The following is a 17,466-nucleotide window of genomic DNA, read 5'->3' on the forward strand; positions in this document are numbered from 1 at the left end:
GGGGGGGCTCGACCCCATTAAGCTGGCATTTCAGGGTACTATTTTAAATATATATAAGGAAAATTTGAAAGTTAAGGGGGGATCGAGCACCCCCTGCCCCTACCTGGCTACGCCCATGTTTGAGTGTACAGTTTTTTTATTTTTCGACGATTACTGCAACGTGCTATGTGGAGTTCAAGTTGCAACAGTTTTCTTTTTAATTTTGTTACGTAGAGGTTTTTTTATTCATTACAAGTAAAATTGGTACAAAAGAGTTATATTTGTTTAAATGAAAGCTGCGAATCTACATAATTTATGTTTGGAATANTTCCGAAAACAAGGATATTAATTTCAGTGATTTTTGGACACATAAGGAAGCAAAAAAGTAAATTATTAATAAACAGCCTAAATATTGATGTGTATTGTTCACTTCAATTGCCGCACAAGAATACAATAAATATTGCCGCAATTTTGAAATTTTCATTGCCCCATGATTGCCAATCGAGCTATCACACGATTGCCGCACACGGGCCGTATTTGATTGGGCAGAGTAAGCACAATATCGGCCTCTATTGCCGCATGAGTCAATGTATTGTGAAATCACATGATTGGGGCATAAAATGAGGCAATAATTGGTGTATTGCGGCAATCGTGGGATCCCAGCTTAACACTAGTGAGCACCCGCATAAGGTCTTTGTTTTATTTTCAAATGGTGTGACACTTAAATTGCTGTTATAAGTGGTAATCGTAGATTTCCCAAAAATTGTAGATACGTGGTTAAGACAGAAACGGGACGATATAGTATATAGTTCAAGAAATTGCTGTTAAAATACTTTTTACTTAAAAAATTAGCTAATTTCACCACTCACGACACCAGCATGCCGGTACAATCATAAAATTTTCAAATCGTTTTTGCAGCAGCTGGTACAATCACACCGCAAGAACATACACGGTCAATCGGCCAACACTTGATGGCGTCAGCATGCTGGTATCATCTGTGGGCCCTTTAACAAATTAAGCATATTAGGGCTATTTTAAAGTATACAGTATATTTTGCTTTGCTGCCTTTATGCTTAAGTGCACATTTAAGATACCTACCCCAAAATGCACATCAGAGACATTATTTTTAACATTTATAAGGAAACTGCTCCGATAGATGCATTCAACATACTTGCACATTGGCGATACCTGCCCTAAAAACTGTGCAACTAGTATCAATTATCTAATTTTACAAGCTTTTATTTATGTATTTTGCTCATCTCGCAGAACAACGAAAATGGGTATCAATTTATGTAGTTATATAGATAATTAGATATCATTCGGTAAAAATTTCGCTTGCAGTAATTTCTACGTGGTAAGTGCTTCTCCATTCATTAGCTGTCTTAAAAAAAAACCGCTAAATAGGCTCACAAATAAATTAAATATATGACTTTTATTTTTTTTTCGCGGAAACGCCCATATTTCTATAACCTTGGAATTTATATGCAAAGCAATACGGATATATTTTGGCTTTAAAGAGCAGTTTTTAATAAAATTTTTTTCTCAGAAAATAAATGTTAGTGTTTCCATTAAGGATCGGTAGCGAGCTAAAAATCGTCAAATAAATATCATAACAGTACATATGTGACATTGTTAAGGTTAAGGACTGATACTAATGTTAAGAGTAAACCTAAGACAAATCCAAAGACGAATACGATTACGACGGGGAAGCCGTCGATTCTGCACGATTCATTCCATTTTTAAAAATGAAGTGTCAGGTTAAAAAGCTTGACCTGTGGACAATAGAAAGTATATTTTCTTTTAAGAGTTGCCACCTGTTATAAAAATAGATTGTTAAAAAATTAGACAAAATTTTTTTTTAAGTTAAATGAATTATTAAGAGATGGGTATCAATCGAAATGTGTATTAACTACATGTAGAGAGTTGCCACCTGTTTACAAAACCAAATTCCACTTGAATTAAAGGAATATGTAGTTGAAATATACAGGTATGACCATAGGGATGTCATACGAAAGAGGTTCAAGAAGGTTTTAGCCTAAAAATATTAATAGGGTTGCCACCTGTTTGTAAAGTCGAACTTAGTTAAACTAAAGTAATCAAACCATAGGACTACGCCATCGTATTTGTTATTTTATTACAAGTACATACATTGTCAATCAGCACTTTGTTATGATTACATTTCTTTTAAATTACCGGACTCTTAAATTAACTCAGGAATGTTTTTACTCTTAACTTATTTTTTGCTAAATATGTCAAATTTTTTCATTTGTCTGGTACTCATATCAGTTACCGTATTCCCTTAATTAAAGTGAATTTCATTTTTTAAACATGTGGCAACCCTTATACGTGTCGTTTAGAAGTAAAGTATTTTCAAAACTAGATCAATTGATACCCATATTGTAATATCTAATTCATTTAACTTATTAAATAATTTTAATAAAATTTGTAACAGGTGGCAACCCTTTTCAAAAATACAAGACTTTATTGCACATCTACAGGCTAAGCCCTGTAACTTGACAGCTCACTTTTGAAAATAGAACGAACTATATGTATGTTACCTATGTAAGAGCCACAAGAACCCAAATTTTCAACTTCAAACTGCATTTACAGTGAGAGTATGAAAGTTGTCCAAACAAATTGCATTTTTGAATTTAGCGTCCTCAATTTTACTAAGATGCCAATTTTCATATAAATCCGTACATAATTCTACTTTTGCCCACATTTTATATGGAAGGGAAGCACTGTGCGACGAGGCAAATATAAACACTAAGAGCGCGGTTACCCACCCCACGAACGTTTACGTAGCGTAGCGTAGAAGTACGTAGAAAGATATCAAGTGTGCTGTTGATAGAAAGAGAGAGAAGCAACGTGTACGTCACGGTCCTGCGGAGGTGAGTTTTTGTTAACACGCAGATCCCATAAGATAGCTCGTGTCAGCTGACACGTTCTTTGTTTTTACGTCCGTGGGTAACTGCGCTTTAAGGTCGAGGCCACGTAATGAGCGGCTGAGCGGCGCCATACAGAAATGCCGCTCATTGCGTGGCCACTTCAATAGTATTTTATATGTTTTAATTTTAAGCCGCTCCTCGCGTTGACGCTCATTGCGTGGCCTCGGCCTAAGATGAATGCAAATAGGGAAACGAATATGAGTATGGCCACGAAGGGGATCACGAATACGAGAACGAACATGAATACGAATACGGAGATAAGTGCGAGGACGGACAAGAAGACGACGATGAAAATGAATATGAACAATACAATGAATACAAAGAGGAAGACCAATACGAATATGACCACGAAGCCGATCATGAATACGAAAGCGAGTGCGAAGATGTACACGGAGACGAAGGTGATGATGGATAAAACTAACCGTTTTCGTTCAGTTCATATTTAATTATCTACATAGNTTCAATAGTATTTTATATGTTTTAATTTTAAGCCGCTCCTCGCGTTGACGAAGATGTACACGGAGACGAAGGTGATGATGGATAAAACTAACCGTTTTCGTTCAGTTCATATTTAATTATCTACATAANACACGCAGATCCCATAAGATAGCTCGTGTCAGCTGACACGTTCTTTGTTTTTACGTCCGTGCAGCAGGCCACGTAATGAGCGGCTGAGCGGCGCCATACAGAAATGCCGCTCATTGCGTGGCCACTTCAATAGTATTTTATATGTTTTAATTTTAAGCCGCTCCTCGCGTTGACGAAGATGTACACGGAGACGAAGGTGATGATGGATAAAACTAACCGTTTTCGTTCAGTTCATATTTAATTATCTACATAATTTATGGGGCAGCTGCTAAAATATTTCCAAAAAAGTCCTTATTAGTAGAATTTATGTAATTTTTATGCATATATTCGTACGAATAAAATTGAACGCTACTAAAATATTTCCAAAAAAGTCGTTATTAGTAACATTCATATCATTTATATATATATATATATATATACTTACGTAAAAAATTGAATGCAAAACGATTACAACCATAAAATTTAGTTAAGCTACACTTAACAGGAAAAGTCTGCGTACACCATTTCTTTTTTAAATATGCACAATGTATTTGGAGTTAAAATTTGTTTGTTATTATTTTATAATTATTATAATTATCATGTTAAAACAAAATCATATAAACCTGGTTTTCAAACTTTATACAAAACAAAGTTAAATTTAACGATTTTTCATCAAAATTTTTGACCTTTTCATCAGATTAAACGCATCTTAAACGAAAATATTTAAAAAGGAGAATAGTNAGTTAAATTTAACGATTTTTCATCAAAATTTTTGACCTTTTAATCAGATTAAACGCATCTTAAACGGAAATATTTAAAAAGGAGAAGAGCTTCAAGAGCGTGCGTAAAAAGAGGTATAAAAAATCAGCGCAATTAGTTATACTAAAATTTAATGGGCTATAGAACTGCATTCTTATAAACTCTGACTTAAAATATTGAAGTTTTTATAACAGTTTCTAGAATTCTACTAAATTTCCAACACAGAAACGTGAATTTATATGTTTACGTTATAATATTTACGAAAACTATTTAGCATGAAAACCATTGTGAATATTCAAAATTCTATATATTCTTAATTCGATGCCGCATATGTCTATGTATTACATTTCAATACATTTAATACAATTTAACGCTGAGTTATTACAAGTAAGCATTCAATATATCACCGTTTTTCTCATTCTTCACAAGACTTAGTTTAGATGTTTATTTATAATTAACACAGAAATACCCATTATACGTACGGTGACCATAAATATGGATTCAAAATGAAAGACAATTTTTCAAAAATATGCCTACATATCGATGGCTGAGTGGAAGATCGACCTATCTCGGCAGCCAGTTCGAAAACATTCTATCTCAAAAAACTTTTCAAGAACGCCCTATTTCAGAATTCGTTTGAAAAACGCCCTATCTCAGCTGCCGATTCAAAAACGCCCTATAACAGCATATTTTCAATACATTTTGAAGTGAGATAGGGCATTTTTGAACCGAATTTTGAGATAGGGTGTTTTTCAATAAAATTCTGAAATAGGGCGTTCTTGAAAAGTTTTTTGAGATAGAGCGTTTTCGAACTGGCAGCCGAGATAGGTCGATCTTCCACTCAGCCATCGATATATTTACGTAGTATAAAAATATCATAATAGTATTTATGATTCTAATTTATTAATACATTTTAAACTTTAAAAATTAATCACGTTTTCTTCATCGATATTAATCTTTTTTTACATGAATATTTATAAAAGTATAGTAAAACATATTATGATTACAATAGCTTACACGAAAAGTGAAAATCTTTAAAAGATTATTTTATACGCAAATTTTGAGTCGTTCAAAACGAAAACAATATAATTTTTTTTGTTTTTTGGTACTTTTCGCAGTTATTTGTCAAAAATCGACGTCATGAATCGACGTAAACGACAAAGTGCCCTTTACAAAAATATATAATTTGTGCAGATTGCGCTCCATAGCATCTACATTTCTAATCCGATTTTCATTATCTTTGGCTCAAAGTTTACTATAGTGATATATCTTCTTTATCGAATTTTTAAAATAATTTAAAAAAAATATTCAAATAAAACTGCGTATTTGATTGAAAATCTCACTTTTTTCGACTTCGACGACAAAATGCAAATGGTAATGATAATTTTCAAGTTATATATTTTGGTAAGAGGCACATCAATACCCTTCGAGCTGTAAGTCGCTTACGTTGATTGGGAGATTTTTTCATGAGATATTGAAGAAAAGCTACGAAAAGTACCAAAAATCACTTTTTTGAAAAAATCCATCCATTGTCCGATAATTTTAAAATAACGTGTAAAGTGCGGGACAAATGCAGGACACTTGGGAAAAATCAGTACATTTTCAGGTTTTTCAGATTTGAAAAACTACGCAGGACCGACTTTTGAAAAACAGTACAGTCCTGCAAAAAACAGAACGAATGGTCACCGTAATTATACGTAACAAATATTAATTATTTTTAAGAATAACGGTTTTAGAAAACGTGGGAATAATTTTAAAGCACAGTTTGCCTCAAGTGCAAAACAAATAACTATTTAAACATATAATGAAGTATTTTTTATTAACAAAATTGTGTGCGTGCTTATTTAAAGAAAAGCTTCTATACTATACTTCTTAGAACCAGCTCAAAACTAACCAAATTTTTTTCTAGCCCAGAAGTGAACATTTTTGAACTATCTAGGAACTGTTGTTATATGAACTGTCTCAGAACCATCTAAGCCAGAGTCAGCTCAGAACAAGTTCAAAAGTTCTGCAGAGGGCAAAAATTGTCACTCCGAGGGACATCGCCATGTTAAAATGAGAGTTGAAAGCATTGATTTGGGATAGATGAAGAGCCAGTACCGTTCCTAGGCTAGCTAAGCGCAAGTTCTAAACCAGTTTAATTCGCTGCGGGGTATATTATATATATGTATGTAGCTGTGGAATGTCTGTGCTTTTGTTGTTCATTGTCTTTGTTTTCGATTCTATCTTTGTTTTTGTCCTTGTATCTTTCTCTCTCTTTTCATTCCCCCTTCGCATTGGCGTTAAACTTTCAACGCAACCGATTACCTACGACGGCGAAGCCCAAGACGAACACAATCGAAAAGTAGTTTAGCTATAAAATAAAAAATCTTATTTTTTTTTTAACAATGTCACTTAATTAAATTATGATTTAAAAACTTTTAAATTCATGTGCAAACTAAGTTCTATACTTTTAGGCACAAAAAGTACTTAAATATTCATTGGCGCATTGCCCCTTTTGGCGCTTAAATAATTCGTGAAAAGAATTTCTTGCTGACAAAGACACAACAGGAATTCTTGTCGGGTGTCTAATAATAATTTTCCGGCAATTTCCTCAACAATATAATATATTCAAAGTAAGGACGTGCAGTGCATTTGTTTGTAAAAAGCAGCGTAGGTAAATAACTATCGGAAGCACTAAAGGCATCATAGAGACAACAATAATTAGCTGAAAGAGACATTTTAATTACTTTTACTGTGAGGACAATAATAAAATGTACGCTTAGGCCAGCCAAGGAAAAGAGGATTCGAGTGGATAAAATGCCATATTAGTTGGCAAAGATGTGTGTAGTAGTTATTGTACATTTTCCGTTCATAATATAGGAATTCATTTTCGAATACGTTGTAGGAGTGAGAAAAAGGCGTTCTGTGCTCTTAAGCTATTAGCAATGTGACCTTTTGCTGACTGCGGCAAACAGATGCTAGCAAGAATTTTTCACTCCTTACTCTGCTGCTCGGCCAATGCAACATTCGACTGTTCGACTCGCTCAAATGCAATTCCGGGTAATGTGAAATATTTGGTGTTTTCCCAAGGACAAGGACCGGAACAGACACTTTGCCGCTAGAACAGACAAACAAATAGTTACGAAGTGTTTTGCCCTTAGAGATTAGCAGAGGTTGAAAGATTGTTTGAGGGAATGCGGCCATTGTTCTAACAAATGGCACATTGTTTGACCGCTATTGTCACATTAATGCTAATACGTTAAGGACTGAGCTGAGTTTTAGTAAATTGACCACTTTTGTATAAATAAAACTACCAACTCAGCGTTTCTCTTATTCAAATATTTCCATTCCTTGGGAATTCCAAATCTCTTGGAACCGTAAGCTGGGGTAAGCTGACATTGGTGACTTTCTTGGAGTTTTACAATAAATATTGCAACAAATTTCAACCGGTATACGAGCCATTAAGAATAAATTTCTTAGTTTGCGAAGAAATTCACTCTAAGGAAACAAGCGCATGGGCAATCAACCAAATCGTATTATCTAAATGCATACATGAGGCAATTCACGTCAAATGTCCCAAGCGCACTGAGCGGTGCAAAACAAGCTAATTTTCGAGTAGCTGGGAATTAGACAGAAAACGGGAAAAACAGTTCGAAAACTATGATTTTTAATTTAAATACGATCGCGATATTTCTTCTTTTAAAATTGATGTAGCTGCCGAAGATTTTGATTTACTACTAAATAATTCATTTTGGCCGAGTGGGGCGTTTGTTCGCAAGTTTAAGTATAAACCTAATAAAAGTAATAACAACGTAGCTAAAATTTCGAATCTTAATTCTGTTTCAAAATACTAACTCGCAAGTCTAATTTAAGTATTTACTATCAAAACCTTAGGTGTTTGAATACCAAATTAACTTACTTATATTTTAAAGTTTTTGACTGCAATTATAATATTATTTCCTTGACCGAAGTATGGCTCAAACCTCATATTTTTAATTCCGAAATTCTTCCAAATGAATATCAAATATACAGGAGCGACCGTAAGGACAGAATCTGCGGTGGTGTTCTTTTTTCGGTGCATTCGTCAAGTTGGTGTTTCTGTCATTGAATATACTGAATTTAAATGTATACGAGTACAGGATAGTAAGAGTTACGTTTACTAAGCTCTTTGCTACATCCCTCCTAATTCTGCCATATCAGTATATACACAGCTGGTTTCTTTACTTGAGTCCGTCCGTAAGTGCAATGCTTACGCCTTCCGATTCTATGATTGTTTTTGGTGATTTTAATTTGCTACGCATATCATGGAACATTATTGACACCGATGTTGTACCAGTTTCATCTAGAGATAGTTACAATGTATTTCTGGGGGATATGGCTGAACTTTGCCCAAAACAAATAAATGTATGTCCAAATAAGTTTGGAAATGTCTTGGATCTCGTTTATGTTGATGATGTTCCGAAGTTATCTATTAATCGATGTGATCCCCTAGTTTTGCCAGAGGATGCATTCCATCCCGCTCTTGAGTTAAGCTACGAAATCATAAATGAAATACATAATAATAAGTTGTATAGTTCAAGTACTAGATATGTTTTTGCGAAAGCTAATTTCAGAAAAAATAACAAAGAACTTTCAAAGTTATATTGGCCAATATATAGAGATGACGTCGAGCATAGCGTTGAACACTTTAATGATACTGTTTTCAATTTGTTTCGAAAGTATGTACCAAAACGTAATATTGCTCATTAAGAACCAACACAATTATGGTTCTCTAAAGAGTTTAAAAAATTTAAAAAATAAAAATTCACATTCTTTAAACTGTATAAAAGAACGGACGTACACTGTGATTACGTAAAGTACTCGGTTTTGCGGCATAGTTACTTTGCATTAAATAAGGAATGTTATAAGTCATATTTATGTAAAATTTAAAAAAATCAACAATCCTAAATTATTTTATGGTTTCGTAAACTCAAAGCATAAGGCACATGGATTTCCGTCCACTATACACTATCGCAATACTGTGTCTAGCGACAGCCAACTCATTGCCAACATATTTGCCCAGTTGTTGAGGTCCAATTATTCGGTAGACTCCTCTACGAGTGGAGACTATACGTATGAACTTTGTACGATTAGCGCAGGTTTTATTCCAGTAATTTCTTCCGATGAATTTTACATTATTTAAAACCCTTAAAAGCGTCATTTAGGCCTGGACCTGATCATATTCCGACCTGTTTCCTTAAAAACTGCGCTGAGAATATCTGTGAACCTTTAACAACTCTATTGAACTTGTCACTAAAACATGGCGTTTTTCCGTCAGCTGGGAAGGAATCTTTCATAATACCACTTCTCAAAAACGGCAGCAGGTCTTCTATAGAAAACTATCGAAGCATATCGAAGCTCTCNTCAGCTGGGAAGGAATCTTTCATAATACCACTTCTCAAAAACGGCAGCAGGTCTTCTATAGAAAACTATCGAGGCATATCGAAGCTCTCCGCAATCCCCAAATTATTCGAAGCAATTATTGTTAATCAGCTGACATATTCTATGGCTGCTTTCGTCACTCGCCGGCGCTGCCGTGCGCTGTGATATCTTCTTCAATTTCACAATCTCCACACGGGTTTTCTATTTTTCACTACATTTCTATTATCACTAATTTATTAGAGTTTACAACTTATGTCCCAGACGGGTTTAGAGAAATGTGCATACCGAAGTAATATACACCGATTTCAGTAAAGCTTTTGACAAAGTATGTCACTCGTTACTCATCCGTAAGCTCGACCTAATCGGCTTTCAGCCCAGTCTTCTTCAATGGATCTCTTCTTACCTCTCTGAGAAAACACAAATAGTTATTTTTAAAAATTGTTCTTCCAACATCATTAAAGTTTCGTCGGGAGTTCCTCAGGGAAGCCACCTTGGTCCGATTCTGTTCCTGATATTCATTAATGAATTTTCTTCTATAATAATATATTCTAAAATTTTAATGTATGCCGATGCTGTAAAACTTTTGTAAAACGATGGTCAAAAGGGTTCAAAGATCCTTATGTTACAAAAGCCCTTTTAACCACTTTAGTTAGACCTATACTAGAATACGGATCTATTGTTTGGAATCCCCGCTACCAAGTTCATTCAGATAGGATTGAATCAATTCAAAAACAATTCTTGCTTTTTGCATTGCGTGATTTTAACTGGGATTCAGAATACAACCTCCCCCCTTACACTAGTCGTCTAAAGCTCATAAATTTGCTTACACTCGCAAGTCGTAGAGAAATTCTAGGTATCATATTTATCGTAAACTTAATGACAGGCTTCATTAATAGCCCGGCCCTTCTGGCTGAGGTAAATTTTAATGTTCCCTCTCGAGTGTCAAGACACTTTCGACCTCCATTTTTGAAGCCATGCAAAACTAATTTTGAACTAAACGAATCATTCCGTTGTTTCTGTCAGAATTTTAACTCTAATTCCAGCACGTTTAACATATCGGACTCGATTTGTGCTATAAAGAAAACTATCATTTCCGCTCTTAATAATTGAAATACTATCTTTAGCATATCCAATCAGAATAGTTTTAGATCTCGACACTTAACAAACTCCTGTTTTCACGGTTCGACACCAAAAAAAAGGTTCCGTAAGTCATGCGGACTGCGCCCCTCGTGTCGGTTTGGCGGGAATCGAGGGCAAAAACCGTTGGGATTAGTTCATCAAATTTGAAGTGCTAAAAAAAAATTTTCTTGGCTTACTTCGATTCTCTACAAAAAATGTCCATATGACAAATTATGTAGGACTAATACTTTCGGAGATAATTGCAATTTTAGTAAAAAAGTTTTTACATTAATGTATTCATTAATTTTTATTATTTGAGCACATGCGACTTTGATGGACTTGGGTGAGCCTAACATACTGACCAAAAATTGTCATCTTTCACACAGATTATTTTTAGAGCATATTGAACCATATTTTTGCTGTTACTAATCAAAATTCTAAAAACCGGGATTTTCGGCCCACGCTAATATACATACCTGCAAAAAGATGAAAGTTTGTGTGTTCGTTAAACAGGTCTATTCTGCACGGTACCGAAGATTTTAGCTTTGTTCTACACGCTTTCCGGGCTGCTCCGGTAATTAGAGCGTAAAAATAAGTTACTCTCTCACAAGTGTCAAAAATGTGTCAACACGTGCCAAAGGGGCCCAGAGCGTGAAAAACGCAAAAAACCACATTTCGTGCCCGGAGTCAACAAATCAGCTTTAAACAATGATTTTACGTGTATTTATCTTATATGGCTAATAAAATTACCAAATAACTACATTTTCTGAAAATTCTGTGGTATTTTCCAATTTTGTGTTTTATAAAATTTGCTTTCGGATTTAAACAACAGCTGTTATTTCAAATTGCCCTTTTACACATTTGTGCTCGAAAAAAAGTCTAGCCAAAGTGTTATGGTATGTTTCGTGTACAAAGAAGAAGAAATTTACGATCCAAAAGTGGAACGTATTCGCTCCCTATTATCCATTTTTCTAGCGTGAGGAACGCTTTCTGTGCTGTTTTGGGCACCCGCGGATGCACAGTATATACAGTAATAAACCTTTTCGCAGTTTTTCACCAATTGGTCCCCGAGGAGTACTTTTGGGTTGTGTGCAGCGTTTCCGTTTTGCGCGCACGGCAACACTTAATAATAATAATAATAGATTGGCGCTTAGTTTGGCCGAGCTTCTCCTCCGATTTGTGGCGTGCGCCTTGATGTTGTCACACAAAGCGGAGGGACCTACAGTTTTACGCCGACTCCGAACGGCGATTGTATTTTTATGAGAAGCTGTTTTTCATGGCAGAAATACACTCGGAGGTTTGCCATTGCCTGCCGAGGGACGACCGCTGTTAAGAAAAAACCTTTTTTCTATATTTTTGCGATGTTGCTTTGACCAGGGTTTGAACCCAGGCATTGTGGAGTGGAAGCGCGCACTGCTTACCACTACACCACAGCGGCACGGCAACACTTACTGTGGGGAATTTCGGCTCATGATTGAAAAAGTTCTTTTCGAGGATAAAATATATATAATTCTGTTATTTATGAACAAAATGTAGGTTAAATATAATATAAATGCTTAAGTAAGAATAATATCAATAGTAAAGTACATAATAATTGATTGTGTTTCTTTAAACTGGAAACTCAAATCGTAATTATAGCACTGAATGGAGTTTTTATATATATAAGTTTAAAATCCATAAAATATCCATTGTAAGATTACATTTTTATGAAAAACTTGAATTTTGTGAATTTATCAAGGAAAATTCCAAACTTCCGAATATATTTAAGTCTTTATTCCAAAAAATAACAATTTTTGTATAGTTATAGAGACTCCAAAGCATGCCAGCGCATCCGCCCAGAGAGCTCATTAAGCACACCATAGCTCCTCAAAAATACTCAACATCAAAGTATAGAATGTTACAAATATGAATCATACACACACGCAATATTAATTGCTATGAGTGGCTACCGTATAAACTCATGACACGCATTCCCATGGAGACTCCGAAGTAGAGGTGGGCACGCGCCTAAATTTTCAGGCCCGGCCCGGCACGAGTGCAAAATCAACTTTCAAAAACACGCACGAGTCCGCACGTTAAGAATTTTAGTAGGGCCCGCCCGGCCCGGCACGACGGGCCACGTCCCAGCCCGGAAATAAAGAGCCAACTTTATTGTATGTATACATATGTACGTATTTTTAATTTTGTGTTTATTTACATATGTATATTTACTTAAGCGAATCAATTTTTCACATCAAAGATTTTTATAATATACTAGCAGACCCGGCGAACTTCGTCCCGCCCAAAATAAATTTTTTGTATTATAACATTTTGGTCCAACATTTTCACCAAGAATTCACGTTCATGATTTTTAGTGACGCATTTGTCTTCTAATATTACGGTTTGGTGGTTGTCAGAAGGCATATTTGCCGTCTTAAATAACTTAGCAAAACTGTGCATGCATACAAAGATACGTAATAGTTTCAGTGCGTTTGAAAGGTGCCACGCCCCCTTTTCAAATAGCCCCAATTTTCTCTAAGAGCATGGGATTGATTTCATATACCTCGATACCATTTTCGAGTAATCTACCATCGGAGGTGCCACGTCCCTTTTTCCAATAGCCCCAACTTTTCTTCATGACCAGTCGCGTTTTATACATATATCTTGCACATACCAAGTTCCAGTACTCTTCCATGAACACATCCAGAGATATGCAGTATGAAAAATTCGATGTGTACGGGAAGTGCCACGCCTCCTTTTCCGATAACCACAATTTATCTCCATGAGTATGCGATTGCTTTCATATATCTCCAGGGGCGCACCCAGGAATATATTTTAGGGGGGGTTTTATATTTCTGAATATATATCACCGGAAAATACTGAAAATTTGCTTCAGATAATACGCTCTTTAAAATACATTCACCCCTTACCCTTAAATTTGAAGTCGGTTGTGTTCTTTCCTTAAAAACTACTTGTTTAATAAAAAGTTCTATAAACTCAAGATGCGCTCAACTTTTAAAAGTACCTAATAAAAAATTTTAAAAGAGTCAGTAAAAATAAATTTATTGATTCCATTTCGAATACCGAAAAAATTAACTGAACTCTCAAGAAAAACGAAAAATTCATATAAAACGACGGACGAGAAATGGAAAAGAAATTTTCTTCTACCAAAATTTCTTAAATCAGTTTGCAGCTCTCAAGAAAAAAATGCTCGTATATTTATTTCCTCATAGAAATTTACAGCAAAAGCAAAGCTCTTTTTCAGGCAACAGAAATTATAATAAATATTTCTTATAATTTCCTTGAGAGCTGGATTCTTAGCTTTAAGATACAGTTTGTATTTGAGGTTATTAGCTTTAGGGGGGGTTTGAACCCCAAAACCCTCCATACCAAGTTCGAGACCTCTTCCATGAACATTTTCCGGGACATGCAGAATGAAAAATTCGGTTTGTTTGGGATGCGCCACGCCCCCTGCACCTATCGGTATGAATTATGCTTTGTATCCGATTCCCATACCTACCATATATAACACAAACATTTCATAAAGATCGGTCGAGCCGTGTAGGAAGAGTTCGATTTTTATATATTAGATAAGCATGATGCGAGAACATAGAAAAAATTTCGATGAAAAAGCAACATCTATCCTATCTTTTAAGTTGGAACCAACAATACACACCCACAAAATTTCATTGAAATCAGTTAAGCGGTTTCGGAGATTAGCGTAAACGAACACAGTGACACGGGATTTTTATATATTAAGATATTCTACTATAAGCACCTACCATAGATATGTTTGCGTACCAAATTTCAATTTCATTTGACTTATGGTTTTGAAATTATAGCTGATAAAATTTTCCACGCCTATGGGATGTGCCACGCCCCCTTTTACAAACCCATTTATATATAAGCACCTACCATTGATATATCTGCATACCAAAATTCAAGTTCGTGCGACTTATAGATAGCTGATATAAAATTCCATGCCTATTGGATGTGCCACGCCCTCTTTTTCAAACTCCTTTATATATACCCTAATATAAGTACCTACCACTAAAATGGCTGCGTACGAAATTTCAAGTTCAAGCGACTTATAGTTCCGGAGTTATAGCTGATAAAACATTCCAGGTCCATGGGACGTGCCACTCCTCCTTTTACAAACTCACTTATATATAGCCTAATATAAGCACCTACTACAGATACGTCTGCGTACCAAATTTCAATTTCACGTGACATATGATTCCGAATTTTCCACGCCTATGGGATGTGCTACGCCTCCTTTTACAGACTCAGTTATATTTGAGTAGTCCACTTGCAAACAGCGTTATGTGATTTTATAGTAGAAAGCCATACATTTGAAAAAACGACTACGACAACAAGTATCATTTAAATTGAATCTTTTCCATTATTACCTGAAAATTTGGATAACTAAGAGCCTTATAAAATTGTAACATAACATAACATGACATAAGATAACATTAACAGTCTATAGGACCTAAAGCAGTTTTCTAAGTTCATAAGAAGATGTATAGCTTTGAAAGTTTATAAATAAGTGTGATAGCGACTTTTGGAAGAAGAGTTAACATTTGATGCTATTTTTACAGAATATAAAAAGATTTTGCACTGTGTTGTTAGTGGACACGAAACGACTTTAAATACTGGTACGTAATCCACCAAAAACTAAAATTCGAAAAAATTTTACATAGCGCATTTTGCAAGTGGACTACTCATATGCTTTACTTAAAGCGCCTACCGTAGATATGCCTGCATACCAAATTTCAAGTTCTTGGGACTTGTGGTTCCCAAGTTATAGTTGATAAAAGGGTCCACGCCTATGGGATGTGCCACGCCCCTTTTTACAAACTTATGTATATATAGCCTACTGTAAGCACCTACCGCAGATATGTCTGCATACCTTACTTCAATTTCCTGTTACTGAAGGTTGTGAAATTATAGCTGATACAAATTTCCACGCCTATGGGATGTGCCACGCCCCCTATTGCAAAGCCCTTTATATATACCTTACTGTAAGCACCTACCATAGTTATGTCTGCATACCAAATTTAAAATTCATGTGACTTATAGTTCCGGAGTTATAGCCGATAAAATAATACTATGGGTTGTGCCACGCCCACTTTTTCAAACTCATTTATATATACCCTACTATAAGCACCTACCATATGTATGTATCACTGAATAACAAATTTCAAGTTCATATGACTTATAGTTTCGGATTTATAGCTGATAAAATATTCCACGCCTAAGGGATGTGCCACGCCTCCTTTTGCAAACTCATTTATATACACCTTACTGTAAGCATCTACCATAGTTATGTCTGTATACTAAATTTAAAGTGCAGGTGGCTTATAGTTCCGGAGTTATAGCTGATAAAATATTCCTATGGGATGTGCCACGCCCACTTTTATAAAACCTAATATATATACCCTAATATAAGCACGTACCATATGTGTGACTGAATAACAAATTTCAAGTTCATTTGACTTATAGTTTCGGATTTATAGCTGATAAAATATTTCACGCCTATTGGATGTGCCACGCCCACTTCTACAAAGTCATTTATTTACACCGTACTATAAGCACCTACCATATATATGACTGTATACCAAATTTAAATTTCTGTGACTTATGGTTCCGAAGTTATGATTGATAACAAATTTCACACCTATAGGATGTGCCACGCCCACTTTTACAAAGTCGTTTATATATACTCCACTGTAAGCACCTACGATATATATAACTGCATACCAAATTTCAAGTTCATGTGACTTATGTTTCGAAGTTATGGCTGATTAAAAGTTTCACGCCTATGGGAGGTGCCCCGCCCCCTTGTCGAATCCCAATTTTTTTACCCTATTATAGGCCCAGGTGTCATGGCAATACTCTGTCAAAAGTTTGTTCGATTCTGTCCGTCCGTTTAGGCTGCAACCTGGCACATACAAACATACATACATACTTCCACAAATATATAGTAAATATATCCTTCTCTTTGCGTAAAATAATTTTTGGGGATGTCTCGGCCACAGGGCAACCTATCGTGTAAGTTTCAAGTCCAAATATTTCTTTTCAATTGGCTAAATTGTTTTCTAAATATGAGCCAAATCAGCAAGTAAATGTAATTTTTAGGAATATTCTGACCCCAGCGCCACCTAGCTGTACATTCAATGTACAGAAAACTGTATGAAATTGTGAAATCGTGACGTCTCAGCATTCTTCATTTTTCGGCAACAACAACAAAAAGTCTAAATTTTTTTTAATCGAAAAACCTTTCACACGGAAGGTCCAAAATAGTACTTTTTACAGAATGAAATCGGTTCAGCCGTTTGGTCAGGCATCGCGGTCATACGAAAAACATTTCATTTTTATATATATAGATAAAAGGGAACTTTATAGATTTTGCGAAAAAAAAGTAGTTTATTGTTAATTATCCACAGATCTTACTTAAATTTTATTAATAAGTTTTTAAATTTTAACCTTCATTTGCGTTTACCGGCGGTAACACTTTGAGAGAAAAGCTCAAGCGGCACGCAAGTCTTCGTCGGTTACTTTATTACGTCACTAGACACGAATAAAGGCGCGAGCTCAAAAAATGACGGCGAAAAAAATGAAATGAAATGAAATGAAATTGGAAGCATCCATGACTAGCATAATGACGAAAATTAAAGAAAGCGAAGACCGAGTTATGCAGAAAATTTCT

The sequence above is a fragment of the Rhagoletis zephyria genome, unplaced genomic scaffold, assembly GCF_001687245.7.
Source record: "Rhagoletis zephyria isolate East Lansing unplaced genomic scaffold, Rhagoletis_zephyria_1.1 Rzeph_scaffold_01390, whole genome shotgun sequence".
NCBI classification, from domain to species: domain Eukaryota; kingdom Metazoa; phylum Arthropoda; class Insecta; order Diptera; family Tephritidae; genus Rhagoletis; species Rhagoletis zephyria.